Source organism: Patagioenas fasciata, chromosome 10 (assembly GCF_037038585.1).
Source record: "Patagioenas fasciata isolate bPatFas1 chromosome 10, bPatFas1.hap1, whole genome shotgun sequence".
Classification (NCBI taxonomy): domain Eukaryota; kingdom Metazoa; phylum Chordata; class Aves; order Columbiformes; family Columbidae; genus Patagioenas; species Patagioenas fasciata.
This window is the reverse complement of record NC_092529.1, coordinates 6,793,217-6,820,920: the sequence shown is the minus strand read 5'-3', so window position 1 is coordinate 6,820,920 and position 27,704 is coordinate 6,793,217. Positions and strand designations below refer to the sequence as shown.

Below are 27,704 nucleotides of genomic sequence, written 5' to 3'. Positions count from 1 at the left end.
TGTCCAACTCCACACAGGTGGCTGTGGGAGTGGAGGCCGGGTCCAAAGGCTCTCACACCTCCACCATGGCGCCTCTTGGCCCTTGTGCACGGCAGCCTGCACCGTCTAACCCTTCCCAGGCTGGAAAAGTCTGCGAGTGGTGAAATTTTAGTGCCTCAGACCCAGAGGGGAACTGAACACACACCTCCCTCCACCCCGGGCAGTGCATCGTCAGTGTCAGCGCAAGGGAAGGAACAGCCGGCACCACATCTTGAAAAACCTCCAGCCTCTTCCTCCCTGGGAGGTGCATTCGGCACCTCTCAGCAAAGAGGGGTGGAAGAACTGGTTGTTTCTTGACCACAATCAGACTTTTTTCTTGTCCTCCTCAAACTCCAGCCATGCATGAAGGAAGACACTCTTCCAACTTTGCTGGTACCCAACTTCGAGAAAAGTGCCCAGGCTCCACATCGCACATGGCAATGGCACCAGGACACAGGACGCCGCAGAACCACGCGAGAGCTCAGCAGAAGTTTGCAGGGCTGCAATGCCAGAATCATGGGAAAGGAAAACCCACAACTCCTGCCACAGGTGCTCATGTCCTTAGTTGTACGGCAAATTATATACATTGGACTGTGCTTAATCAAAGAAAACCCTGCAAACATAATTTACTTTAAGATCTGGATATCATTAAAAGGCCCGTACTAACAGGAGCTGAAAGATACTCCCTCAAACATCTCAGAGAATGCATAAATAACAAATATTTATAAAACAACAGAACAGAAAAGGGGTGGAGGGAAAATTTGATCCAGGTCCCCATGTTGTCATGGTGACTTGACAGCCATTATGTACTTCAGACACATTTAGAAGAAAGCTACATTTTTATCCCTCCCCAAGCAACTAATGCAAGGAATGAAAAACAAAAATCCTGCCAGCTAGCCAGAAGACAATCAAACATTAATCTGATCCTTCAATCAGGCAGCACCCCTGAAATATTTTCATCAATTCTATTACTGCACTGTGATTCATCTACTCACACAACATGGAAACAGACATAGCAGAAAATTTAACAATCTATCCAATCCATATGAGGTGAGTATACTGTCTGAAACACTTCTGACCACACTTGTATCAGACAGGTTTCTGCTTTCAAAGTACTTAAAAAATAATTACTTACAACATCATTTCATTCTTCTCTGTCTGCAGATACTGTTCGCAAGGAATTGATTTTCTTTTACTAAGTACTACCAGTTCCACATGCTACTCTTTTAGCAATCAAATAGCCTTAGCCTGCTCAAATATAATAAAATCCTCTCAACATCTACACGCAAATGCTGCATAAATACAGATTTTAGGAAGCATGTACAGTGGAGATCATAAAATCAATCCAGCTCATTACGGCACAAAACACAGCAAACGCTTTACTACCAGCTTCTAAATTGCTCACATAGAGCACTCATTGCCAGATGCCGCTAAACATCCCCACTTCTACACCAATAAAAGGCAAATGCATAATACAGTCAAAGAGCAGGCATCTGTTAAGACACCATTTTCGAAATGATACCTGAAAGGACATTAAAGACTCCATGAGAAACCAGGATTTGCAGCAGCTCCCAGCACACACGCTTACCCGCGGCTCTCCCGCACAGCCCGCCCGCCATCTGCCCCTTCCCACCTCCCAGCCCTGCACAGAGGATCATTCCCATAACCCCCACCCTCCAAGTTAATCAATTAACGAAGCAAGATTGTTTTTTCCTTACTAAGCAACGTACGGACACCAGGTCACTTGAAGGTTGCCTGTTCTTTCCTGCTGTAAGGCCTCCCAAATAGCAGCTGCCCATCCAAATTCAGCCTTTTTTTAATTTTAATTTATTCTTTCAAAGCTGTAGGGATACACTCAGCCCTTGACAATGCCAGCTTGCATGATGAAAGAGCAAAAGTAGTTTTGAGGCTGCAGAATGCCTTCCCCGGGTTACCATGGCAATAAATGTGGGAAGGGGAGGGGGCTGCGCTGCTGGCAACTGCTGCTCGGTGGAGATGCTGTAGAGCCAGGAGGAGGGACGGACACCAGGGGAGAGAGAACGGGCTCTGCTACCGCTAGAATTTTACCTGCACTTTCATTTTCACCAAATGCCATACAGTCGTAAAGCATGAAACTCCTCTGAGACACAAGGGGGATGCTGTTTGAAACAAGTGTGGTGTAAGAGCCATCAAATGAGGAGACAGAAAACGGGAACTTTATTTATGCATTGGAATCAGCATGGAATGAATGCTCAATTGCAACTAAAAATCGGTTGACAAGGATGAACCTGTTGCAGAGCTGAGGCTGTAGCAAGGATGACTGGTTTCAGGAAGGCTCAATGAGGGAGCATCAGCTTATCATTAAAACACAGGGTGGCATTTCAGTAACAGACAACTATCACACACAGCACGAACAAGGTCACCTCAGTGATTCTGGTGTCATTTGCAGAACTGAGAACAGCAAAAGCAGGGCTGGCATGATGACCGCTGCTTTACGGCTGCTCCCTGGCGAGACCCTGACTCACGCCGGCACTGCGCTCCCCCTTTCGGGTATTGGCAGAGCTCCCATTAAACGTCAGCCAAAATAATCCATGGTAGACTGAAGCCTGGCACCAAAATCCCAGCAAGGATGACCAATACAACTTCATCAAACTGATAAAATTTGATACAAATTTAATTTGTGTCCATACAAGAGCCGCTAGGTACAGTGACAGCAATGCAATGCTTCTGACTGAAGCGTGATACTCACTGTCCAATATCTGCCACAAAGCAACAGCCACTTCCACAGACATCAGCTCACCATTAACTATTACTAATGTATTTAGATTTAGTCCTCATGCACTGTCTGAACACACAGGAATTGCTAAAGATTTTTTAACAGTAATTATTAAACAGAGAGCTCCATGCTAGCCTCAGCATCTCCTTAGAGGACACTGAGAAGTTCACACTACCCAACACACCCTTTTGGGTTTGCAAGCATGATAGCTAAAGGCGATTTGCTCCAAATTCCATCATATGTTTACTTATCATTTCCAGTGGGTTTGTTTAAAAAGTGACGCCAAGAAGAGAGAAGGGCACTGATTTGTGGGCCATGTAAAAGGACAGACACCATGAGAACCGCTACAAAAGCCAGCTGGGCACACGGTTGGAGGTGTCTCTGGTGGTGGCGGTTGCTCCAGCCAGCCCCACAGCAGCTGGAGCTCCCTCTCATCCCCCAGCCCCACAGCGGGGAAAAAGGAGACACCAGTGGGGTCCCAGTGCCCCAAAAAGGGTGGCTGATCTACCACCCATGTGGGGCCGGGGGAGAACTGGTAGGAGAAATATCTTAAGGTGGGTCCCTTTCTGACCCTCTTACTGCAGCCATTTCCACCTTAGTGTGAGTTGACAACATACAGCTTGTGCAAGAGCATCACTTGAGAGAGGAAGAAAAAAAGTAGGAAAAAATGTTTTCCCCAACAACATCTCGGAGCAGGAAGATGAAGTAATATTCCATTTATACGTACAGCATCCCTGGAAGCCATACTGCCAGTACAGCAGTGGAGAAACCCCAGGGGCAGGCAGTCCATCTTCCTGCAGAGAGCAAACACCCTCACCCACAGATTTCGACCTGTTTTCCTCCCCCAGCTAAACAGGATTTCAACACTTCTTTACTAGACGACAAATCAAAAAGCCTAATACAAATAAAATGCAAATCTCACCAATTTGGTGACATCACAATAAAAGTTAGTTGCTGATTAAAAGGCACCCAGATTACACAGAGCAGGTTTCCTGTGCTTTCCTGTGCTCCTACAGCTGCCCCGCCGTCACGTCTTTATAATCACTAATAGCAAATTCCACTCAAAGCAAAATCCCAATTCCTACGCAAACCCAAGGAAGAGCAGAACTAAATCTGCCAACACAAACACGGCAAAACACCATAAAACACCAACTGCTACAAGCAAGCAACAGGGAATGGCTAAAAAGGCTTAAAAATCCCAAAAGCAGAAATCAGAGCAGCCCAGCACTGCTCTGCAGGGCTCAGCTGGGCCTGGGGGGCCTGGCCGTCCCTCCCACCGCCACCAGCCGTCCCTGTGCCCCTTGTGTCCCCAGCCCACCAGGCAGTGTAGGACGGGGCTCGTCTGTAGCAACTCAGGTGCCCATTGCCCAGCTGGCAGCTGCCAACCTGATGGTTTTGCCCGCTTGTCTCCTCCTCTCTAGGGACCTGTCCATTTGGCTAATGAATTCTGGAAAAAAACAAACCTCTTTAGCCCTTTTCTCGAGCTGCTCTGAAGTGAGCCTGCTGTCCCAGGAGCAATGAGGGACGGGCAGCACAATCGCACAAACCTCGCTTCCGCAGGAAACCAGATTAAAAAGCCACACTGTCAACTACCAGGGAAACGATGAGACCGGGGGAATTCACATGGGAGCAGCTCAGACGTATTATTATTTTCTTTAAAAGGTAACCTACCAGGGGAAGACAAAGGAACAACTGAGGCACAGCAGAAGGTCAAGAAATTGCAAGAAGAGCATATATTGATCAGCAAAAGTCAAAGATTATACATATTTTGATACGTATATAAAAACCACAGGCATGTCTGGAAAGGATAGCCAGGAGGTTTCGTGAAAGACTCCTTAAACAAATAAAAAAGCTTTACTGTTTTAGGCTTTCTAACAGCTAAATAGCAACAGACTCTTACCAGCCTCCACTGCTGTGATTAAGTGGCTAATAGCAGTGTTCTTGAGGAAGGGAACACACGGATCATACCGTGTCCATAATAACAAGGCGAGATATCAGATGTACAAAGCTGAGGGAAAAAAAAGACTTTAATCTTTGATTGAGAAAGAATAAATAGAACAAAAATGACAAGTGAATGGCTATTTACTACTATGTGATCCTCCTCTAATCTTTTCGAAGCCTTTTATTAGAATTGTTCACACTCAAAGAAATGAAGAATTCATCTCTTGGTTGCTGGTAGCTTTTATTATTGATAACTTCTTGCTAGAAGAAGAAAATACATCTATAATTAATAAAAAAAGAGAGGCCATTGTTAAGAATAAACTAACACTTCAAATCATGGGAAAAAAGGGAACAAGAAGATACCTGTTATTTGTTCACCCTTTATTTAATACCCTGACAACCACAATCACCTGCAAAATGGAACAAAGGAAAATACAGTCAGCTTGCCTTACTGCAACACTATATATATATATATATATATTTATATACACACATAATGCAGACACTTGACTGGTTGTGTATTAATAGAAACTGTAGTCGCAGGCAGCAAAAATCAGCAAAATCCCCACAAGATGCACTGAAACACTCAAGCCATATGGTAACACTGTATAAAAGAGGTGGGTTTTGGAATAGAGTTATAACTTCTAAATAGCCAACAAAAAATTTACAATTATTAATTTGTCTGAGAGCTACACAAGAGCGCCATGTCAATACATCACAGCTTCTCAAGTGAAACAACTAGAAGTGAAACAGTACAGGAGCTCATGAAAACAGAGATTTACAGAGGTGTCTGTTATATACGGGCACAGTCTGTGGTTTGCAAATACGTATTTTTACACTTTTCTCCTGCACAGAGCTGAGTGTGTGGGCGGACAGACAACTCTGGATGCTTTCTGTGAACCGAAGTGATCTTTTAAAAGATGACTTTTCACAATCCTCCTGAAGTTCTCACCATTTTAAACCGCTTCTCTACTAATGGGCAGCATTTCCTTCTCACACAACGGCAGAAAAATTCTTCATATGCACTAATGAGGCTTAGAGATGCTACCCTAAAAATGAAGGCCCAATCCACCTGGCATTTCCCTGGTGGCATTAAGGCAGCAATGGGGTTTTATCACTGTCCGGTTGCAAGGTGAAAGTTTGAAAAACAAAGAAATGTTGAGCAAATGGAACCAGCTTTGCTGGCAGCCACCTCTACTGCCAAATTCACTCCTCTGAGAACTCCGCATCTTTGCATTTTTAGGCTTAAACAAACTAAACAGAAAGTTTTGCCCTGGTCACATGGATTTCTGCAACTTATTTCACACATGCCCCCTCAAGATCCTAAAGCAAAAAGAAAGAGAGAAGTTTAAATCACTTGTAGAGTGTAATTGGTGTCAAAAGGTTAAACACCTGAATAATTTTAGCCACTAAAGTTTGCCAATTTTTTACCTAAAATGAAAAAAACTATTCAGCGATAAACTGAAATGAATGGTCTTTATACAAGAAGCCTTTGATACATCCATTTCATTACGTGAAATCTATCAGAAACAAATAGGAAAGGTGTGAAGTGCCTTGTTTCTGTTCTCATTTTATTTCCATGGTCAGTAGATGCTTGAAAGTAAGTAGAACTTACTTGTATGAAGTCACTGATGTGAGCTTTGTAACTTCTTCCAAAACATTTACAAAAGAGGAACAAAACTGGAAAGCAGAAGCCATAAAACATGACATGCATATTTATTCACAGTTGACTTTGCAATTTCCAATTTGTTTTTTATCAGGACAAAAAACCCATGGACTCATTTCCTCCCGTTTCCAGCAAAATTCATTATTAAAACAGTTTTAAATAGACCATGACTTCATATGAAAAACAAAGATAGCCTTTGTACAAGGGAGAGCACAGCTGTGTACTTTGAATGGTGCACAACACTGCACAGCTTTAGCAACAGCAAGAGCCAGGCCAACTCTCTGTAGATTTTTATATATATAATTATTAATTATATATATTCACACATGTGTGCATATATTACCTATATGTGTGTATGTGTATATACACATATATGTGTATACACACACACACACACACATACACCCCTTGAAAATCCCAGACTGGTTGGATTGCAGGGCCCTCTGTAGATCCCCCAGTCCCAACCCTGCTAAGACTGAGGGGTGACCTCATTCATGGGGATCAATATGGAAAGGGTGAATGTCAGGAGGATGGAGCCAGGCTCTTCTCAGTGACAACCAGTGACAGGACAAGGGGCAATGGGTGCAAACTGGAACACGGGAGGTTCCGCTTAAAGATGAGAAGAAACTTCTTCCTGGTGAGGGTGGCAGAGCCTGGCCCAGGCTGCCCAGGGAGGTTGTGGAGTCTCCTTCTCTGCAGACATTCAAACCCGCCTGGACACCTTCCTGTGGAACCTCAGCTGGGTGTTCCTGCTCCGGCGGGGGGATTGCACTGGATGAGCTTTCCAGGTCCCTTCCAACCCCTGACATTCTGGGATTCTGTGACCAGTGTCTACTTTTAATTTTATTATTACTACAAAAGCACCTTACAATCCCAAAGGGAAGCAGAGCCCAGTGAGATAGGCACTGTACAAATACTTACTAAAAACAGTCTTTGTTCACAGTCCAAACAAAGAATGCTTGAAAATGAAAGGGGGAGGAAAAAAGAGTGTTGCCAAGGCTTCTCAGCAGGAACAGCACTGGAACAGGGACTCCTGGCCAGGGGTCGTCCTGCCCGGCTCCAGGACAGGGCTGGCCCCCCCCAGCACCACTTATTGAGCTCCTAGAACTGTTTCAGACTCAAAAAAGTAAACGGGAGCCTTTGTTTGCCCATTGTCCAAAGTCAATAAATAAAGTACATGTATTCATAATGCACACAGCTCCTCAGTGGCACACAGAAAAGGCAGGGAAATTCTTGTGGGAATCCCCTGCTAAACCACTGGCAGAACATCACTGGCGCTACGGAAAGCAAATCCGTACATTAGTCACAGTCCAATGCAAACAGAATATGCAATTCTGCAGGAAAAAAAAAAAAAGGAGCACGCACCATGTAAAGAAGTTAGTACCACAATAGCATTTCATGCAAGAAGTAGTAAAAAGAACACAGTATTCTACTACACAAATTCACTTGCACTGAGCAGCGAGTGTATTTGCAAAGAAATCATTCCTTTAAAAGATTTAAATCAGTGCTTCCAAGCAAAACTTCAAGTCTTTCAAAGAACGGGCTTCCTCTCCACGCTACGCTGAAGCAGGGTCATTCACAGCTGCCACGACAAGGTTTAACCTTTGAGAGGTCTTGACCTCCACTACCAGAACAGCCTTGGGTTTACTGCCACAACTCTATTAAAAATTGCTTTTAAAGGTATCCGTTGAAGTTGCTTATATAAAGCTTTATATCAAAGTAATATTATACAGAATAGAAGATGTTTTTATAGGGACCTATATGTAAACATGGGATGCTCTAAACAGGGACGGATCCTCATCCACGTGCCAAAAGGCAGCACTGTTAGCAAAAAAAAACCTGAAAGGCTCAACTGAATTAATTGAATTGCATTAAGAGCTATTTTTCCAGACTAAAGGTGCCAGAACCCACCAGAGGAGCTGGTTCCAGGCTCAGCACAAGCACCTCCGGCTGGGGCGGGCAGAACTTACACTGCACCCCTCCACAGAACACTCGCTGGGCCCAGGGCTCTTCTGCTTTCTCTCCGTTTGCAAATGGATTCAGAAAAGAAAAAAAACCCACGGTGCTAGAAAAATCACCCTGCGGAAATTTGCGCAGAACAAAGAGACCATGATTATATTAGCAATTTTAGCATAGACTATTACTCTGACTTCTGAAAAATGCGTTTGCATTCCGAGTTTTATTCTGCAGCTTTTACAATTATCTGTACATGCGTATGCTTTCACGTAAAACAAAGCAAAGACCTTTTCTTCAAATTTTCCCCTTCATTTTATCCTTTTCAGGAAAGAGAAAGGTTACAATTCACTCAATTGCTCATTTCTCTACCAGGCTTAAGAGGTCCAAACGACCCGGTTTCCCTGCCAGGAGTCGGCAGCAGCGCCTGGCATGGCAAATCAAATCCCTGCATCTTACTACACCAAGGGAAAAGTTAAAACCATACTGATACAAATCTAAACAAAATAAAACTTCTGGACATTCCTATTAATTTGTCTTGCATCGATCAAAAAGTCAGTGCCTGTACAAAGATCTGTAAAATTACAATCAACTCAAGGCTGCGGTTTCTAGAGTTTTCATCTCGGATTCTGGAATGTGTTCAATCATAATTAATCAGGCTTAATGATAATCTTATTATACAAAAGACTTTGGAAAAAAAAAATCCCAAGGCACTTTATGAGGTATCATTTCTATTGACTTGGAATAACATATCAATTACAGAAATTAAATCATCTCCCAGCTGAGATTTAGCAGGTTTTTGCTTAAGGGAACCAGACAAAGAAACAAATCAATGGACTGAATGATTTGATTTTTACCAGCTGCTATTTTGCAGCATCCTTACACAGCTGTTTGGGGAGCGCTGCCCCGAGACCACAGCCCGGCCCAAGATGCTTCGGACCCCGAACAAGCTCAGTATTTGCAGGAGAAGGATTTACTTCTCATATTCTTCAAACAGCCATGAAACTACATCTTGGCTTGAGCAATGAAGTTACTAGGCCCTCTTGTCTTGCCCTAACTTGCCTATCTGATGGCACCCAGGGCTTCTATTTTTGATATTGTTCTTTTAAGCACAATCTCTTGTATGGGTTTAAATGTCTGGCACAAGAAAGTCAGAAGTGTTCTTTGTCCCAGCTTGCTGCCAAGAGGTTTGGATTTGAGCTGGTTAGCGTTTGTTTCGTCCATACTAATGACATGCTTTAGACAAACATTTGGCAATGGATTCTTGGCTCAAGAAACCCATTTTCTCAAGGAAATATCTTTCCATATCGTTAAAGGAATAAAAAAAAAAAAAAATAGGATCCCTGTGTGGAAAAGGTGAAAACTACTGCACCGGTTAAAAAACACAAGTTGGACCTGTTGCTTTTATTTTAAGAAGGATAAAGGGCTTCCTTAGTTCTTGCAGCAAGGCTGGCCCAGCAGACAGAGGCCCAGAACTGCTGTTACTGGTCCCACAAACGCATCGTGATGCGGCTCCTCCAGAGCCCCACAAACACCAGTAACTGCATCTCGGGCAGCAATTATTTGCTGTAATTCACTAAACTGAGCTTCAACAAACGTTTAATCAGGGCTGCGATTTATCATCAATAACTTTGTAATGCTAGCTTAGCTTTGCTTCTAATTAGGCATGCATAAACTCCTATCGCCTCATTTCAAACCTCCTTTGAACACACTGTTTACAAGTTTGGCTTGTTTGAGAATTACAGTTTTATGTTTTTGGTATAATTCTTTCATGGGGTTTTGAGACAAAACTGGAGCTGAAAGAGTTGACCATAAGCATTACAAGAGGAAAAAAGAGTGATGATAATTAAAACCAAAGGATTTGGCTAACAGATGGAAAGGAAAGAGGGAGGGCAGCAGGGAACATGACAAATTCATACCATGGCCTGTAAACTATTTCATACCAGCCCAGCTTTCCTGCAATCAGACATGGAATTCCTCTATTTTAATATACTGCCCAGGTATGGGGGGTTTGAGAAGCAAAAGATGAAGCAAGATGAGGCTGTGTTTTAAGTCTGTGCATGGGATAAAAAAAAGACAAAGGGAAATTCAGATTTAAATTACAAAGAGTAACGATTATTTGATGCAATTTTGCCAACCCTCCAAACAGAAACTTTAATGTTCCTCCTGACATTTAAGAGCTTTCCAAACTCTGCAAAGTCAGGTCTTGTAGAATCTCACCCAGACAGACCACAAGTGGCCCCTTCTTAACCACATTTCCCTTTGACTGAATTAGACAACATATGAAATTCTTCCTGGGCTAAAGACACATGAAAAATACAGAACTGGGGTTTGGGAAGAGAGGAAAAGAGGGGGAAAAGGCAGTGGAAACCCACAGGGTGGGCCACAGAGCATAAACCTGAAGTTCCTTAAAATGAGCAGTAACGAACAGACGAGCAACCCAATCCTTCCAGCTGTGCACATTGAACTATATTCCTGAGCAAAGGTCCACTAATGAAAATGACCCACCCCCAATTTTCCTAAGATTAATGTTAGGACAGATTTCAAACGCAGGTGGACCTGCCAACATATATACTGCAATTTCACTAACTGATCATGGATTTATCAGGGGAACTCAGTTATTATAGGAAGAATGTGCATAAATCCACGAGCTATACACACACACATCTAAAAGCAGAATAGTTGCAAGACTTATTATTAACATCTGCAAGGCAGATGATTCCCAGGTCTTCAGCAGGAAGTATCATTCCCCTTCACTTCTCCTGATCTGCAGGTTTTTTGCCCTTTACTAGTTGTCCAGAGAGAGTAATAGGGTATATTGCATTAAAATACACAAGGTAGAATAGACTAGGTGAGGTGGGTTTTTTATTCATTTTTACTAAAACATACACCAAACAAAAACACTGGCATTGAATTTGAGATTTCAAAATTTCCCTGTGGAACCCAAAGTTTTCCAAGATTTTATACTGTTCATCAGAAAAGGTGATTTCCAAGAGCAGAACACAGCACGGAGTGCTCAGGACTGTGAGGAGATCCTGCAACCCCCTGCACAGGAGCTGTACTGGCCCCCACCCGCACCCTGGATGCTAAGCATGTTTAATTGCAAAGAGTTTAGGAGGAATTACATCAGTTGCCTTGGTTTGGTGTTTTCTAACCAGGAAAAAAAACAACCAACCAAAAAAAAAAAATTCATCAAGAAATGTCCCATTTTCACTTCAGTCAATTCAGTACAATTACAGAATAACAGAATCCCAGAATGTCAGGGATTGGAAGGGACCTGGAAAGCTCATCCAGTGCAATCCCCCCGCCGGAGCAGGAACACCCAGCTGAGGTTCCACAGGAAGGTGTCCAGGCGGGTTTGAATGTCTGCAGAGAAGGAGACTCCACAACCTCCCTGGGCAGCCTGGGCCAGGCTCTGGCACCCTCACCAGGAAGAAGTTTCTCCTCATCTTTAAGTGGAACCTCCTGTGTTCCAGTTTGTATCCATTACCCCTTGTCCTATCGCTGGTTGTCACCAAGAAGAGCCTGGCTCCATCCTCCTGACACTCGCCCTTTCCATATTGATCCCCATGAATGAGGTCACCCCTCAGTCTCCTCTTCTCCAAGCTCCAGAGCCCCAGCTCCCTCAGCCTTTCCTCACACGGGAGATGCTCCACTCACTTCAGCATCTTGGTGGCTGCGTTGGACTCTCTCCAGCAGTTCCCTGTCCTTCTGGAACTGAGGGGCCACAACTGGACACAATATTCGAGGTGTGGTCTCCCCAGGGCAGAGTAGAGGGGCGGGCAGGAGAACCTCTCTGACCTACTGACCACCCCCTTCTAATCCACCCCAGGTACCATTGGCCTTCCTGGCCACAAGGGCCCAGTGCTGGCTCATGGTCATCCTGCTGTCCCCAGGACCCCCCAGGTCCCTTTCCCCTACACTGCTCTCTAATAGGCCATTCCCCAACTTACACTGGAACCTGGGGTTGTTCCCACCCAGATTCAAGACTCTACACTTTCCCTTGTTATATTTCATTACATTTCTCCCTGCCCAGCTCTCCAGCCTGTCCAGGTCTCTGGATGGCAGCACAGCTTCCAGTGTCAGCCACTCCTCCCAGATTGGTGTCACCAGCAAACTTGCTGATGGTGCACTCTATTCCCTCGTCCAAACCCCCAATCCTGGGAACATAGCCTGACACGTCAGATTGAAAATGCTTCTGTTAAACATCTGTGCACACTGTGGCTCCTTTACTCATCACGAATGCCATCAGAAGAGAAACAAGAACGTTGAGTAACTCGGAGAAAGTTACTTGAACCACTAATACCAGGTCACAGCCACACAGAGCACAAGAGTTGCATGGGATCCAGGGCCCTATAGCAGATCCCGCTGAGCAATGCAAACCAGCTGCTTAACACATAAAAAAGGAATTACAAATAACTTACCTGCAAAAACAAGTAAGGCACAGCCACAGATTCATGTGCTAGCTACTTAAATTGTATTATTTCAAAGATAATGTAAAAAAAAAATGTTAGATTAATCTTAAAGCTATTGAATGAAAACACCAGTGAGGCGCATTACTTCCAAAATCATGGTGTAACTGATGACACTGCTTAGGCACAGGACCTTAATTGTTCGTTCACCAGAGAGTAAAGAAAAAGACACAAAGAAAACAAAAGCTGCAAAAAAATAGGTTATTTGGTGGGAGGTGGATTACTTCATATAAAATTACGCATTTTACTCACAAACCAGCCACTGACCCTCTTTACACATCTATAAACCTAAGTACCACACAGTTTGAACTGCAATAACTAAACGTGACCCATCTCGTACTTTTCATCTTTGAGCATCAAGTGTCATCTGGTGGATTGACACAGAACTGCACTGAAATAACCTGTCCTTAGAGCAAATTGTACTAGGCGAGTAAAAATACACAAATTAAGCAGAGATAATATTTACCTGTGACCTCAGAGATGCAAATAACAAGAGTACAAACCTCTATCAGGTGCAGGTGTTTAGAAGAGGATCAGCCATTAAGACTCTCATAACGCATCTAGGGATTTGATGGACTTACCTCACTGAAATTCAGGAAACTGGAGTTATTTATGACTTACTGTCCAAAAGCTATTAAAAAGCTTTCAGAAAGCAACTAAAAAGCTGTATGTCTCCAACAGAGACATCAGAAAAACCTTAGTCAAATTACTACTACTTTTTTTTTTTAATGTAACCTGAGATCCAGAGCTTTAAATGAAACGAGTCACCTTTGGTGATATATCAAACTGTTCTCCCTCATGGGGGGTGGCAGGGGGAAGAAGAAAGAAATCAGATGCCTTAATTAAGATCAACAAGTATGTTTCAATAAAAGAGCAATCACTGAGCTAGAAACCAAACTTCCCATTTTTTTTCTGTGACTTTTCAATACACATTCTGGTCTCCTCTCTCTAAACCAAGATTCACTACCTCTGACATGATGATTTAAAAAAATACACATCTCCTTTGTTATCACTGAAGTAAGAAACCAAGTCAAGAAGAGGAAGAACAAACTCCTAATGAGTTTGAGGAAATAAAAAACCCAGCCTTTGCCAGGCTCACTACCAAATGATTAACCTCAAAGTAACTCACCTCTCAAAGTAACTGCACCCCTCCAAAAAATGTATTACTTTAAAGACACTGATTTTTAAACACATTATTTGGCAATCTTGATAAGCCAGCTGTGGGGCAGATACCTTTGGGAAACATTCCTGTTTTTAGGAAGATGAAAAGTGTTAATCAAGTTACAAGGTAGAAAAAAAAAAAAAAATCAACAGTATCTTCCCAGCCTTTCAAACAATTTCACTGCTGTGGAAGATCATGACTATCGATGGCACTAAAGCACCTTTTGACTGTTTGAAGTCACAGTAAAATCTGATTGTCAGAGAAAACAACCCAGCCTCCACAACATGGTCCTGGCTGTTGAAGTCCATGGAAGGTGGAGTCCATCAAGTTCAAGCAATTAATCCAAAATTAACTCGATGAGCGAGGTACACCGTTTGGATACACAACCAGCCCACACTCCTACGCTCCGTCAGAGGCAGCGATACAAGGAGAGGCAATGTCCTGGTTTTGTCAAAAACAAGACTCTTTAGTGATTTTTCCTTTCAGCTAAGTTCTTCTAAGTAACTGTATGTGAGCAAACCCCATGCACACCAGCAAACAGGCGAGAGCTCACCTAAAAAACCTTCAAACACACCAGGCAGATGTTGGGTCCTCAGCACCAGCTTCCTTCCATGGATCCACTTCTATAAGCTGCATTTATTGCTGATGGAGACACAGCCAACAGGAGCTATTTTTATTTTCTTTGATATTTTTAACCTAAATGTTTTACCTAAGCAAAACGTACTGCTAAACATTAAAACCTAAGAATACATGTCAACAGGGACAACACCAAGTGGAATTGCTTCCCACTCCTGAAAAGGGAACAAAAATGCTGCAAGAATTGTTTATATGACTCCCCTTATTGCTGCCTACAGCTACCTGAAAGGAGGTTGTAGCACAGAGGGTGTTGGTCTCTTCTCCCAAGTAGTAAGTGATAGGACAAGAGGAAATGGCTTCAGGTTGCACTGGGGAGGTTTAGATTAGATATGAGGAAAACATTCTTCCCAGAAAGGGCTGTCAGGTATTGGAACAGGCTGCCCAGGGCAGTGGTGGAGTCACCATCCCTGGAGGGGTTTAAAAGGCATTTAGAGGAGGTTCTTAGGGACATGGTTTAGTGCTAGAGTTGGGTTATGGTTGGACTCGATGATCCTGAGGGTCTCTTCCAACTGAAATTATTCTATTCTATTCTATTCTATTCTATTCTATTCTATTCTATTCTATTCTATTCTATTCTATTCTATTCTATTCTATTCTATTCTATTCTATTCCCCAAACCCAGTCTTTTCCCAAACATGACGCAAGAGAGAAGCTGACCACTGCAGCAGATTTTTAAACAAAGTCCAGGCTATTTAGGAGCAGGTGAGGGCAAACTTCTCACCAGGGATTTCTAACAGGCAGCACCCGCTGGAAAAAATGTTTGTTATGGACTGCTCACCTGTGTATCCCAGGTCACAGCTGCCCTTGGTAGATGCCAATGCCAGGGATGGAGAGCTGATCCACCCGGCTGCAAGGGAGACTCTGCTTACACACTCAAAATGAAGTTGAAACCCTAAAGGTTATCCAAAACACCAGCAGATCCAGTTCTTCATGCAAAGAGCTGCCTTGCTAGTAACAAGCTAGCCTAGATCCAACCCCAGCTTTTGGGCAGGCTTAAAGCTGAACCTCCCAAGACCAGCAGAGTTTCCAGCCAGTTCAAATAATCTAATCCTTTTTTTTTTCAGACTCCAAATAAAATCCTCAACTGCCCCAGATGAGGTAAGGAAGAGACAAAAAACTTGAATACATCAGAGGAAACAAAGCCAATCCTCTTCTCAGCTTTCTCAATCGCTGTCAGAAATCCAACTGTGCTGATAAAGACCAAAAAGCATTACCTCAAGGCTCAATTCTAAGGTAGCTGATTCACAGTCAGATTAAAGTGCAGATACTGTATACTAACATCTAAACATTTGGTTGTTTAAATAATACAGTGTAAGTCAGTACTTGAAACAGGTCAAGTTTCTAGTTCTCCTGATTAAAAACTGTCAAGCGACTAAGTGCAAAACGTGGTCTGCCTAACTGCAGACAAACCTGACACAATGGTCACACCTCACCTCCCAGTAACCTCCAAGTTCCACTCCAGTTGTTTTGGGTGAAATCTAAAAACACTTCAGGCAACTAATGAGGTTAAAATATTTAATTTTAAAAAGTAATAATAATAATAATCAGTATATTGCCCCATGCATGTACCTCTGGCGCTCCAAGGTAGAGATATGGTCTTGCTATCAGTCCTAGGAGGATAAAAAGCTCCTAACTCCGCACACAGGATAAGAGGAGCCCTCCTCCACAAACTGCAGCGCAGCCACGGTGCCAGAACCAAGTTGTGTTACGGCTCAAGGCCTCAGAATGTCTTAACACAGTGCCAAGTAAAGCCACTTCAATGCGGTGTCTTCATACCCCATTAGGGATTGCAAACCCTGTGTTTAGGGGCATGGAAAGAAGCTGAGAGATTTACGAGAATTAGCATGGCTATATCTAGAGTTTCCTACAACACCCACTTTTTCCAGTAGAGATCTACGGTCTTCTGAGGACTCAATTAAATGCCAGTTTTTTCAATACAAACAGACAGAACTCTGCCACAGCACCAGCTTCTAGGTAAAGAAATCTTCTCCTGACATATATCTTACAGATTCCTTAAATACACATATTTCTAGCATCGCCTTTATTGTTGGTGGCAAATATGCTGACAGTTCAGTGGTAACTCAGGCTTGAACAGGGGGGCGGAAAGGATCCCTACTGGTATTAACAATTAAGAGCTCCCTACAACACCAGCCAAGTACAGCTGCAGAAATACAGAAAACACTTCTCTTCAACTCAATTAAACTGTTACGAGATGCCAAGACAATCTCTGCTACCACTGTGACTTCCTGCAGGACACCCTGAACTGCTGTAGAGGATTCCCCATTCAATAATATCATTGCAAAGCTCCTTTCTTTGACAGAACCCAAATCCCCTACTTCCCAGCACCCGGCACCTTACTTTTCCCACGGCCCTCGTAAGTATTTCTGTAACCCCTTGAGCCACTAATTATAAAACATTTTATATTCACAAGAATGACAGATACCTTTGCCTGCTGCAATTTTTCCTCGTCTCCCAAGTTCAAAGAAACCTAGTCTTTCCAGAGGTATCCAGGTTCTTCATAACCAGAGCTGTGACTGGAGCCTCTTCAACCCATTGCCATTCTAATGAACTCACAGTCATCTGAGTAAGAGGAAAATGAAGGGGGAAAGAAAAAAGTGTTGTTCCTACTTTCATTTTCCCATTGGAACAGAGGGGTGTAGCAGACAGTAAACATTTGTCCCTGTCATTTCCTGCCCTGATTGACCAAAGTCCATCATGCCACCTAAACGATAAACCCATATCAAGCCTGTAATTAGAGAGTGGAAAAGACAGTAGAAAAACAAGCTATAATAGTCTGTTTTCTTTCCTAAGGATATTGATGTGTTGAAGAAAATCATTAACTGTTAAGCACCCTAGATTTTAAACACTGACACCACTTTACAATCTGTACGTTCAAACACTTTTAAAAATAATCTAAGGATTACTCAACATCTGAACATGAAGGAGAAAAATCTTCTGCTATACTGGATCTGCTTAGTATTGTAGGCCGCCTACAGCACTAAAAATCAAGCATCAGCGCTTGTTTTTGAAGTGCCATCCTAAAAATCATGAAACTAAACACGACTGTGCAGAGAGTAGAAAGTATTTCATTGTTTATAATACTCCTGGCTACATGATATAAGGCTATGGCGTGCCCTAGCTTACAAACACTGCAAACCCACTTTTAGTAGGGGTTAATAGGGGAACATTATTCAAAAGATAATGTTCCTTTTCTAGCAGCAAATCCATCCCAGGATCTGGCGACACATAATGCAAACTAAAGCTGAGCTCGTATGGCCAAGGACCTGCTGTTTACCTGAAGTGGGACGGAGGTATTTCACCCTGTGTACAACCGATGACGTTATTTTCAAAGGCCTTCTTAAAAAACTTACACACATGCACAAAACCAACCCACCCACACCCCAAAACTACTACTTGTAACAAAGATTTTGCCGTCCTCCCCACCTGGGCCCTCGGCTACCCCAGCCGTACCTCGGCCTAGTTCAGACCGTCAGGCCTGCAGAGCCGGGCTGCAGAAGAGAGCAGAAAGAACACTCCTAAATGTGGAGGCTAGCAGGAAGAAACAATTCCAATTTAAACACAAATAGTTATTTTTGCATAGTAGGACAGAGGTTAAGGGAAGGAAGAAACGGTGTTTGCATTAACCTTCTGAAAAAGTGACTGCGCCAGGAATGGACTGGGAAGCAGGGCTGCCTGATGGAGCGGGAGCTGCCGCTTTGGACCAAATATTTAGAAGACAATTGTCAGCGCTGAAAAACAGTCTGGAAGGAAGGATGTCATATTCTTAATTGCTCTCAAGAAGGGATTGTACTGCAATTTATTTTAAAAAAAACCAACACCACAACCACACAGAAAAGCCCACCACATCCTACAAAACCCAAACGAAAAACCATACAAGATTTAATTTCAATAGATAACAAAAACTGAAAATGCGTTTAACTTGGTTCTAGTCCTTATAGTCAGACTACGCAGAGGACAGATTTAATGGGTGGGCCTAAACAAAGAGCAGCAACACTGACCCCTTTAGATCAGCTACAAATAAGAGAAGATATGTCGATATCTTTATTTAATATGCTACATATTTCACACAGGGCACAGCACCAAATACTGTCATTATCTAACTTACACAAACACTTCTAAGCTCTCTAAAATTCTGTTTGTAGAAATCCACAGCTGAGACTGTGTTACAGACCCTACATAAATCAGACCTTATCACGACTGCCGCTGAATAAACGTAAAAATAACAACGCAGAAAAAATGCAGACTTCCAGTTTTTGTTGTTTTCTTGTTTAAACAAACTAGTTCAAATCCTGCAATTGTGAGATCCAGCACCGAGTTCTTAAAAATACATTAAACTTACTTTAAAAGGAGAAAAAATTCTAAAAAAAATCAGACACTACAGTTTAATCAATACCAGCAAGTCCAAATGAAGGCTCTACATACCATTTTGAATAGGTCAGCTAGGTGCAAGGAATGGGGAAAAATTCAAAGTGTATTGAAGTGTCAGCTAAAGGCACAGCAATACGTTTTCATCATTAAAACCCAAAACCAATAGAAGAGCCAAAACAAGGAAGTGAAACAATCTACACACAGTTTCTGAGCATTCTTAACATACAAAAAACAATACTGCTTGCTAAGTGCAGTTCATACAAAGAAAAAGCTTGTGAATTACATTTATTCTACTCTGGACATAATACATAGCATTAATCACGCATTCATTCAATAGACACATTTCCACAAGTCTGTTACCCAGCCATGACACCACCTAAAAACAAACATAATAAAGAAGCATCATTTTAAGCAGAGCTCTGCATATAAATCTAACAGTAACTTGAACACTCCCAACATTTCCCATTCAGGCTCTCTTTCGGATAAGCATTTTCCAAACAGATTCCTTTCCCTACAGCCACGTAACACGGCTGATGGACCCGAGTCCTGTGCAGTTTATCCACCGACATTGTACGACATTCAAGAAGAATCACGGCCCAACCTCGGGCTGCTCACAGGAGGCTTCATCTTGCTCCATCCTCTGTTAATCCCTTTAAGTATGACCTCCCCTCAGTATCTGACAGCAGAAGCACAAGGGGTAAAAATGTAAAATTCCTTTGGGTCATGTCTTTAAACAACAAACTTGCTGAAAAACTAAAAACCAGAGCGCTCTGCGTACTCTGCTCATAAGCGAAATAACTCAGTTTTCTCTTTTGCATCATTACGCCAGATTGAAAAATAACGATTTTGAAGTGTGCCATATGGCTCTTCAGCACGGGGACACCACTGCAGTCATGATCACCAACTTAATAAAGACTAAAGCACCATCAGATTTTCAAGTCTTTAAAACAAAATAAAAAGGAAGTTACAGAATCGAGTTACACCTGAACTGCTCCCCTTTTAGAACTGTGGGAACTATAACTGCTCCCGTTTTATAACTATGCTGCCTTTCAAAATTCTAATCGACATTTTAAAAAGACAAACTTCAATTATATTCCACCATTTTTAGTATTTTAAGGTCTTCAATGCAAATGACGATTTTGCAGTATTTTTAGAAACTACGGCGCATGGCTTCTAGACATCTTCCACACATTTCAAAAGATAGATCAACATGAGATATCGATTTACTAATCAAACGGACATTAGATGAAGCCTCATCTTTTTTTCCCCACTATGTAGTGAAATAAAAAAGACAAAACTCAGTTTTGAGTGTGAAGCGCCTCCTCTGCAGGGAGCCCCAGGGATTCCCCGTAGGATGCACAGTTCTCAGGAATTACAACAATGATCATTTTCATTAGTTATCATATCACCACACCCAGAATTCTGCAAGCTACACCCACATCCTACACACTCAAAAGTCTGATTTAACACTTCAGATCACTTTTTTTCCATCACGAGATAAAAGAACATAAATTCTAAGGGGGAAACAAACTAACAAACAAACCAACAAACAAAAAGCAACACCAAAAACAAAGAGGGAAACAGCAGCACAATTATGCAGCTATCAAAATGCACTCACATGATCCATCTAAATCTCAAGGTTTCAGATTTAAAACCAAGTTTTGGAGGGAGGAAAACACAAATGTGCATTTTTGCAATCTGGCCACCAGAAGGATCTGAAAATCAATGCTGAGCTGGCCTGTAACTGCGGCAACTCGGTTTTTATTCATTTTAATTACAGACTGTCAGTCAAGCAGATGCCACAACAGAAGCACATCTTGGAAAGAGATGACATCAGGACTATCCTGAAGGTACCACGGAACTGCAAGATGTCAGGAGGGGTGAGAGACCAAAAGCAATGAGAAAAGGAAACAGCAAGCGGGAGGCAGATGCTGAGGCGCAGCGGGAGCACACGAGGTTCCGCCGTCCTGGGGCCCTGGAGTGGGACAAACAGGGGACCAGGACTCAACAGGAGTTCGAGGTTCCTCCGGTGAAGCCGATGGGATAAATCAGGAAACAGGAGACAGGATAATCTAATTTGTTTGGCAGATTTGGAATATATTCTTACAGCAGCCGCTTGGGAGAGTCGAGCAATATAGGTGCAAAAGCAGATGTAGTGGAAATCAAACAGCCAAGTTGAACACCTGGGTTCTCAGGGTTTAAGATCTTTAAGAGCATTTCACCAAACCATTCCCAAATTACAGGCACCATCTGCAGCTCCTGGGTTTCAGAACCTCCACCAAACAGAAAACACAACATGGCTCTGCTGCCAGAGATCACCACGACACAGGATCCTGCACCACTTTCAACAGCGGTTTTGTCTGAAACCTGATTCAACGAGGAAGGAGGAAAGAAAAGGGAGCTCCAAAGCAGCGCACACTGTGCTGCAGTTACGGGCAACTTACCTGCAGGTTTTTTATTGCTTTGGGAGAGTCACCTTCAATGCAAAATGCCTGTGGACACTGCAGTGGGGTTGAACATCTGCCACCTCCCCAAGTTTATTGTCAAAATACAATGTTTTAACACTTTGAACATACAAATAAAATAGAGGCACAACTCTGTATATATTTTCTCAACAACTACAAATGAACTTTTTTTTTTTTTAAAGAATATGTACTAACAACCCTAAATCTCTTATCAACCATAAGAAAATTTCTGTTTCAGTGAAAACTTCTGCAAGTTTATGAACCTTCATGCTTTAAGACACAATCCAATTTTAAAACAAAGGGGCATGAGGGTAAGAAGAGGGAAGAATAAACCAAAGCAAACCCCAAACAAACAAAAAAACCAACCAAACAAGAACCCAACACAAACCAGACCACCCCCTCTTGGTGCCAGCTATGCCATAACCATTTGCTACATGTTCTCCACAGCTGAAGCGGGGCTGTAGCCAGGGGCAGAGCTTGAACACGGGACGGACCATTAACACAACAGTTCCTTTACCCTCAAAATTCACTTCCACAAATTCTTTGTCCCAACAAGAGGATTAGCAATTTTTAAAATAACTTTTGGGACTTGCATGGTCTGGGAAAGAAAAACATTTAAAAAATCAGGCTATCCTTTCAAGTGAATAAGAAAAGCATCTGTTCTGAATTCCAAGTGAAGCAGTTTTTTTGACTGCACAACCATCAAAATCAAGCAGCTGTAACTCAGATCAATGACCGAATTCCAACAACTCCAGACACTATGGATTTCCTAAATATTATTTTTTTATTTTACTATTTTGAGGAAATCTTGCTCTCTCCTAGATGCGAACACTCGCACCTCCCTTAGTAAACTAAGAATGGCGAGGCAAGACACGTATTTGCTCAAGTCACAAAAATGTTTAAGAAATTCATTTCTCAAATGCATAATAATTAGGGGGGGATTTCTCTCCCCAACTTTGATATTTGGCTCTGCATTTTTACAGCTGAAAAGGAGGCTGTAAATATTTCAACAGCGATTAGCAAGGCAGATGCAGGAGGGCTCCTCAGGCAGCACTGTTTGCTCCTCCATGGGAACCCCTGTGTGAGCGCAGGACCACGCGGGCTGAGATCTCCCTCCAGGCAAAACTCATCCACCCCCAGCCTGGGGCTTCGCAGATACTCAACAAACAGGGAAAAAGGGGAAAGAAATTTAAATAGAAAAACCATATATGCTACTTCAATGCAAACTCTTAACGGTTCCAACATGCAGCTATACGCTGCTACAGCCTGGGGGACAGACCTTTAATCAGTGCAGATTCAGCCAAAGCTCCAGCAGAACCATGTCAACCAACAGTACAAGTTTAGCTGCAGGGGCACAATCCCTTTTCTGTCAAATTTAAGAGGGAATGCAATACCCAGTTTGGGCCAGCTCACACGTTCAGCTCTCCCATGCAAGTGCATGTTCCCGGCAGCTTGTCCTCAGCAACGCTGCAGCTGTGGGATGTGGCCAAGGGCAGAGCAGGACCCTGGGGCTCCACACACAGCCCAGTGCTGCACTGGACATCATTGGATTGGAAGGACCTTCCCAGCTCCCCCAGTGCCACCCCTGCCATGAGCAGGGACATCTGCACCAGCTCAGGTTGCTCAGAGCCCCATCCAGCCTGGCCTGGGATGTCTCCAGGGATGGTTCATCCACCACCTCTCTGGCCAACCTGGGCCAGGCTCTCACCGCCCTCGGGGGCAACAATTCCTTACTCATGTCCAGCCTGAATCTCCCTCCTTTAGTTTAAAACCATCACCCCTTGTCCTGTCGTCACCTGCTGGGAAGAAGTGAGTGTCCAGCCTTTGCTGAAGACCACCATGAGAAACCTCCCACAAAGGCTGTGAGAATGGAGTTCATCGTCATCCTCTTTCTTTCCCAGAAATCGTGCAGCTAGCACAGGGCTTGCTGTTGGATGGCAACAGTAAAATCCAGAACACAATACCACAGAAGGCCGAGAGCTGGTGGTATTTTCAGCTATTGGTTTTGGGGGAGATCACTCCCTCCTGTGCCTCAGTTTTTCAGCTCTTGGTGACTCTGTACCCAGGAGAACTGTTCATTTCTGCTGTGTCCACAGGTTAATTTCAAACGGTGTTTTGTACAGGTTTCCTCATGACAAATTTTGAGTTTCTTAACTAATTTTGACTTTAAAACCCTCTTTCTTCAAAACGTCTTTCAATGCTTTTTTTTTTTTGCATTGTTCTCATCAGTTTTCCCTTCTTTTCCATTTCAGTCTTCCCTTCTAGTGGCCCATTCACTTCAATTTTTACACACACATTTTTATTCGGCATTTTGAAGACATGGGTGAAATTCAAATCACAAGCCCCCATCAGATGCATAGGGCCAGTGGCAGGAAATACGGTATCTCTACAAATCTGATTTTGGAATATGGCAAAGTTTGCAGAGTGACAACCAAAATACACTGAACAGGTGATTCCTACCAAACATGGTTAAATCATATTTGGATGCTTCTTCAGGCTTCCTTTCTCCGCTTTTTCCCCAGCCCCAATGTTTGGTACAGTAACTTTCACCTTGTTCCAACCTCAAGGCCCAAAATGATTGCTGAAGTAGCAAGAATCTCATGAATGTAAATATTTGCTCAGGGTTAAGTTACCAAGAGAGAATTTCTGCTCAGAGCCTGCAAGCTCAAAGAGAAAGAACAAAAAGAGGCCAAGAGTTTAAGAAAACTGGAGCCCAGTGTTAAATTCCTTCATTATAGTCAGACACCTGCCTGCCTTTCAGAGGGCTAAAGCAAACAGGAGAAATCTCCAGCACCCAAGCTATCTTTAGATATCTCTGGAACTACCAGGCTCTTTGGACCTTTGGAAACCAAATTCTTTAATATGAAGGTTGGTGGCCTCCAAAAATCTCCATGCAGATTGCCACACACAGATGTGGGGGCTGCTGTACACTATATCCAACTGCTCCGTCCATAGAGGTTGGGCTTCCAGTAACATGCTGACGTCTCACCAGAGTCCAAAGTGTGTTTTACCCTTTCACATTCATTAACCAGCTCAATGAGTACCATAAATTAACAGTAGCGGTAGGTACACTTAAAGCAGTGGCTCAGTGCAATTCATCAACAGAATATTCAAAATGCTTGAAGAGAGAAAAATGGCAAATATAATGCAAAATTTATCCATTGAGTAGTCCAGCTTAAAAATACTGTCTCTGTGAATCTTCATTAAGACGAAGAATTTCTAAGAAGCAGCATCAAATCAGTCTCTGAAGAACAGGAGCACAGTGTGCACAAGAAGGAAGATATGAAGGCAGAGATGAAGGTGAAGGGTCTAGAGAACAAGTCTTATGAGCACTGGCTGAGGGACATGGGGGGTTCAGCTGGAGAACAGGAGCTGAGGGGAGACCTTCTGATCTCTGAACTGCCTGAAAGAAGCTTGGAGCGTGGAGGGGGTTGGGCTCTGCTCCCAAGGAACAAGCGCCAGGACCAGAGGAAATGGCCTCAAGTTGCACCAGGGGAGGTTGAGGTTGGATATTGGGAAGCATTTCTTCCTGGAAAGGGCTGTGGGGCATTGGAACAGGCTGCCCAGGGCAGTGGTGGAGTCACCATCCCTGGAGGGGCTTAAAAGACACGTAGATGAGGTTCTTAGGGACATGAGGTAGTGCCAGGGTTGAGTTAACAGTTGGTCCCGATGATTTTGAGGGTCTTTTCCAACCAAAATGGTGCTATGCTATAATATTTGAAGGGTTATTTAGACATCCCAGCTCCAAGGTAGGAACCTCAATCCTCTGTTAACGGAGCTTCTGGAGGTGACAAGTTGATGAAATCACCTCTCTGAGCCCCAACTGGCCCCTGCAGGGAATTCTGCACCAGAGGACTGAGGTTATGCTGTGTCAACAACCTCCTCTCCCCAACCTTCCTGCCCAGTTCCCCACCCAGCCCTCCCACAGCAGCTAAATCACTGGATTTCTGTTCCACCCCAGGGTCTTAAGACTGGCCAAATAATACGAAAAGTGCAACCAAGAAAACAAGGAAGACGGTAATACCAATAAAGCCTGAAATACATAATTGCATTTCACAGAAAGACAAAAATAGCACCGTCAGTAACGGCAGAAGAAAAAGCAGAGAGAACAGCATTTTGAGAGGTAGTGGTCAGTGACCACAGAAGCAACGTGCTTTAAATAATGCCTTTTAAGCTCAGTAACTGAACCCTTAGAAGCCAGGTCACAACTGCACACCCTGCGTATTTCTACTAGAAGTGCATGGTGACTACTGCCAGAAAAAGCAATGGCCATACCAACGAGAGAAGGGAGATGAACGTCAGGCTGCCGCTCCATGTAGCGCCGCAGGGGAGGACACCAGGCGTTAGCGTTTCTCCTCTGTGCTGGCTGGTACAGCATTTGCTCAGTGTCAAGGTAAAGCAAACACGCAGCGCTTCAGTACCAGAAACTCCTAACAACAGCCAGCACAGATAAAGTGAAAAGCCACAAACTGTGAAATAAAATTCAAAGACCCATAAAGTTTTAAGACACAAAATGCAAATATAGTTATACAAAACCTCGCTTTCAGGAGATGGCTGCGGAACGGGAACAGGGAGAGTAGAGGGAGAGGCAAAAAGTTTCTCTGGAAGCACTTTGCAGTGTACCTCCACTATTGTTCCACCAACAAAGGCCTTCTCAGATTTCACTGCTCATAACCTCCAAACCAGCCAGAGTTTCGTGCCGGGACTGCCTGCCTTCCAATTACTGTATGCTCCAGAGAGTGCACCGCTGATCCGCGAACATCTATTCCCAATTTTATGGTGGATTTTCACAGTGAGGGTCTGGGGTCCTGTGCTCGGGGGAGCCGGGTTTGGTGCTTGGTGGGGAGCTGGAAGGGGCTGGCAGAGGACAAGACAATGAGACCTGAGAGCTGGTGGTGGGGACACGGCTGGAGAGCGGCCACAGCACGCCAGAACCACCCCAGGAGCTCAGCGATCCTCACAACTTCTCTCTGCTCTCTCTCTCACTTGTACCTTAGTCTACCTTACCTCAGGCTATCTCAAACTCTCTGTTTCTACATCTGAAAAACACATGTAATTGTTGTTTTAGTTAAAGTGAACTTTCAACCCGTTTAGAGAATTTGGAACAAAAGACATATTTTGCAAATGGTACCAATATTCATCATTATGTGAGAATCGCAAACCAAGGTCTCTCAAGTGAAATGTTCGTTTTCACATTAAAATTTGATAACACTGACAAAAATGAATACTGTAGTAGTTATTACTACTTTTAGTCTTCCACACTGTTTCTCCCACTCAGACCAGTTAACATCTACATAATCAATAGCTCAAATATCTAACACAATATCCATAACCAGTCCTGGGACCTAGAAGTATTTATTACTTAGGCTTTACCAGACACCTCTTTTAAACACTTTCAAATTCCTCAAGTTTTCAGTATTTAGTAAATGAAAAATAATTTAAATGTTTACAAAACAGCTTGAAGAAGAAAATGAATCTTACTTAAAAGCATTTTACAAGTTTATAGCTTGAGTAGAAACCGGTGTATAGTCAGAGGGGAAACAAAGCATTAATCACATTGTTGCATTTGCACTCTCCGTCCTCTCAATTCTCATACAAAAGACTTGCTCACAGTCACTAACCAAAGCAGGACCATTTGCAGATATTACTGATGTCTGATAATCTTAACAAAATCCCTAAAACTAAAAAAAAAAGGTGCAATTGGAAAAAAATATACATTAATTATTATTGAGCTGGGTTGGTCGTGTTTTCACCACTGCAATGCAAACAATGCGCAAGTGAAAAACCAGCACCGTGGATCCTGACTTCCCAGATCCCTCCCGGTGTCCCAGGGTTTGACAATGCACTTCCACTGTTCCTGACCTAACACTCATTCTGGAGCGCGCTGCGGACGCTCATCCCACACCAGAAGTCACGAGGACCATCACCACTCTATTTCGATTCCACCATTTTTACTGGTTTGATGGTAACATCTTCTCTTGCGTCTCTGAGACACTTTAAGATCAAATAAGCAAGTCCCAACCTCCTCACATCACCTCAGTTGATGTTGGGGGACATCCACAAGAACTCTGTGGCATTACTACATCACGCTGGATTTCCTTAAGGAAAGGGCAACCTGCTATCAATCCTGTCGTTCTTCCCCATCTCTGTGGAAGACACCTGACAGATATCACCTGCACATTTGGAAAGAGGCAGAGTTCCTCCGGGACAAAAGAGTCCTGGCTTCATTTTCAGCCAGAGTTTCAGA

General features: G+C 43.2%; 2 protein-coding genes across 3 annotated transcripts in view; one reads left to right on the top strand and one right to left on the bottom strand.

Annotated features, from left to right (window-relative positions):
- NINJ1 (ninjurin 1) overlaps positions 1–27,704 on the top strand; it is a 294,431-nt gene that overhangs the window by 187,552 nt on the left and 79,175 nt on the right. The window lies entirely within an intron of this gene.
- The window catches only part of FGD3 (FYVE, RhoGEF and PH domain containing 3), a 97,700-nt gene that overhangs the window by 67,535 nt on the left and 2,461 nt on the right, over positions 1–27,704 (bottom strand). Inside the window, exon 1 of one of the 2 annotated variants that reach the window (XM_065845493.2) lies at positions 1,737–1,917. The exons of the other annotated variant lie outside the window; for it this stretch is intronic. The gene's annotated coding sequence lies outside the window, so the exon portion shown is untranslated. Of the gene's footprint in view, positions 1–1,736; positions 1,918–27,704 lie in introns of those variants that run through there. 2 annotated transcript variants of the gene reach the window in all.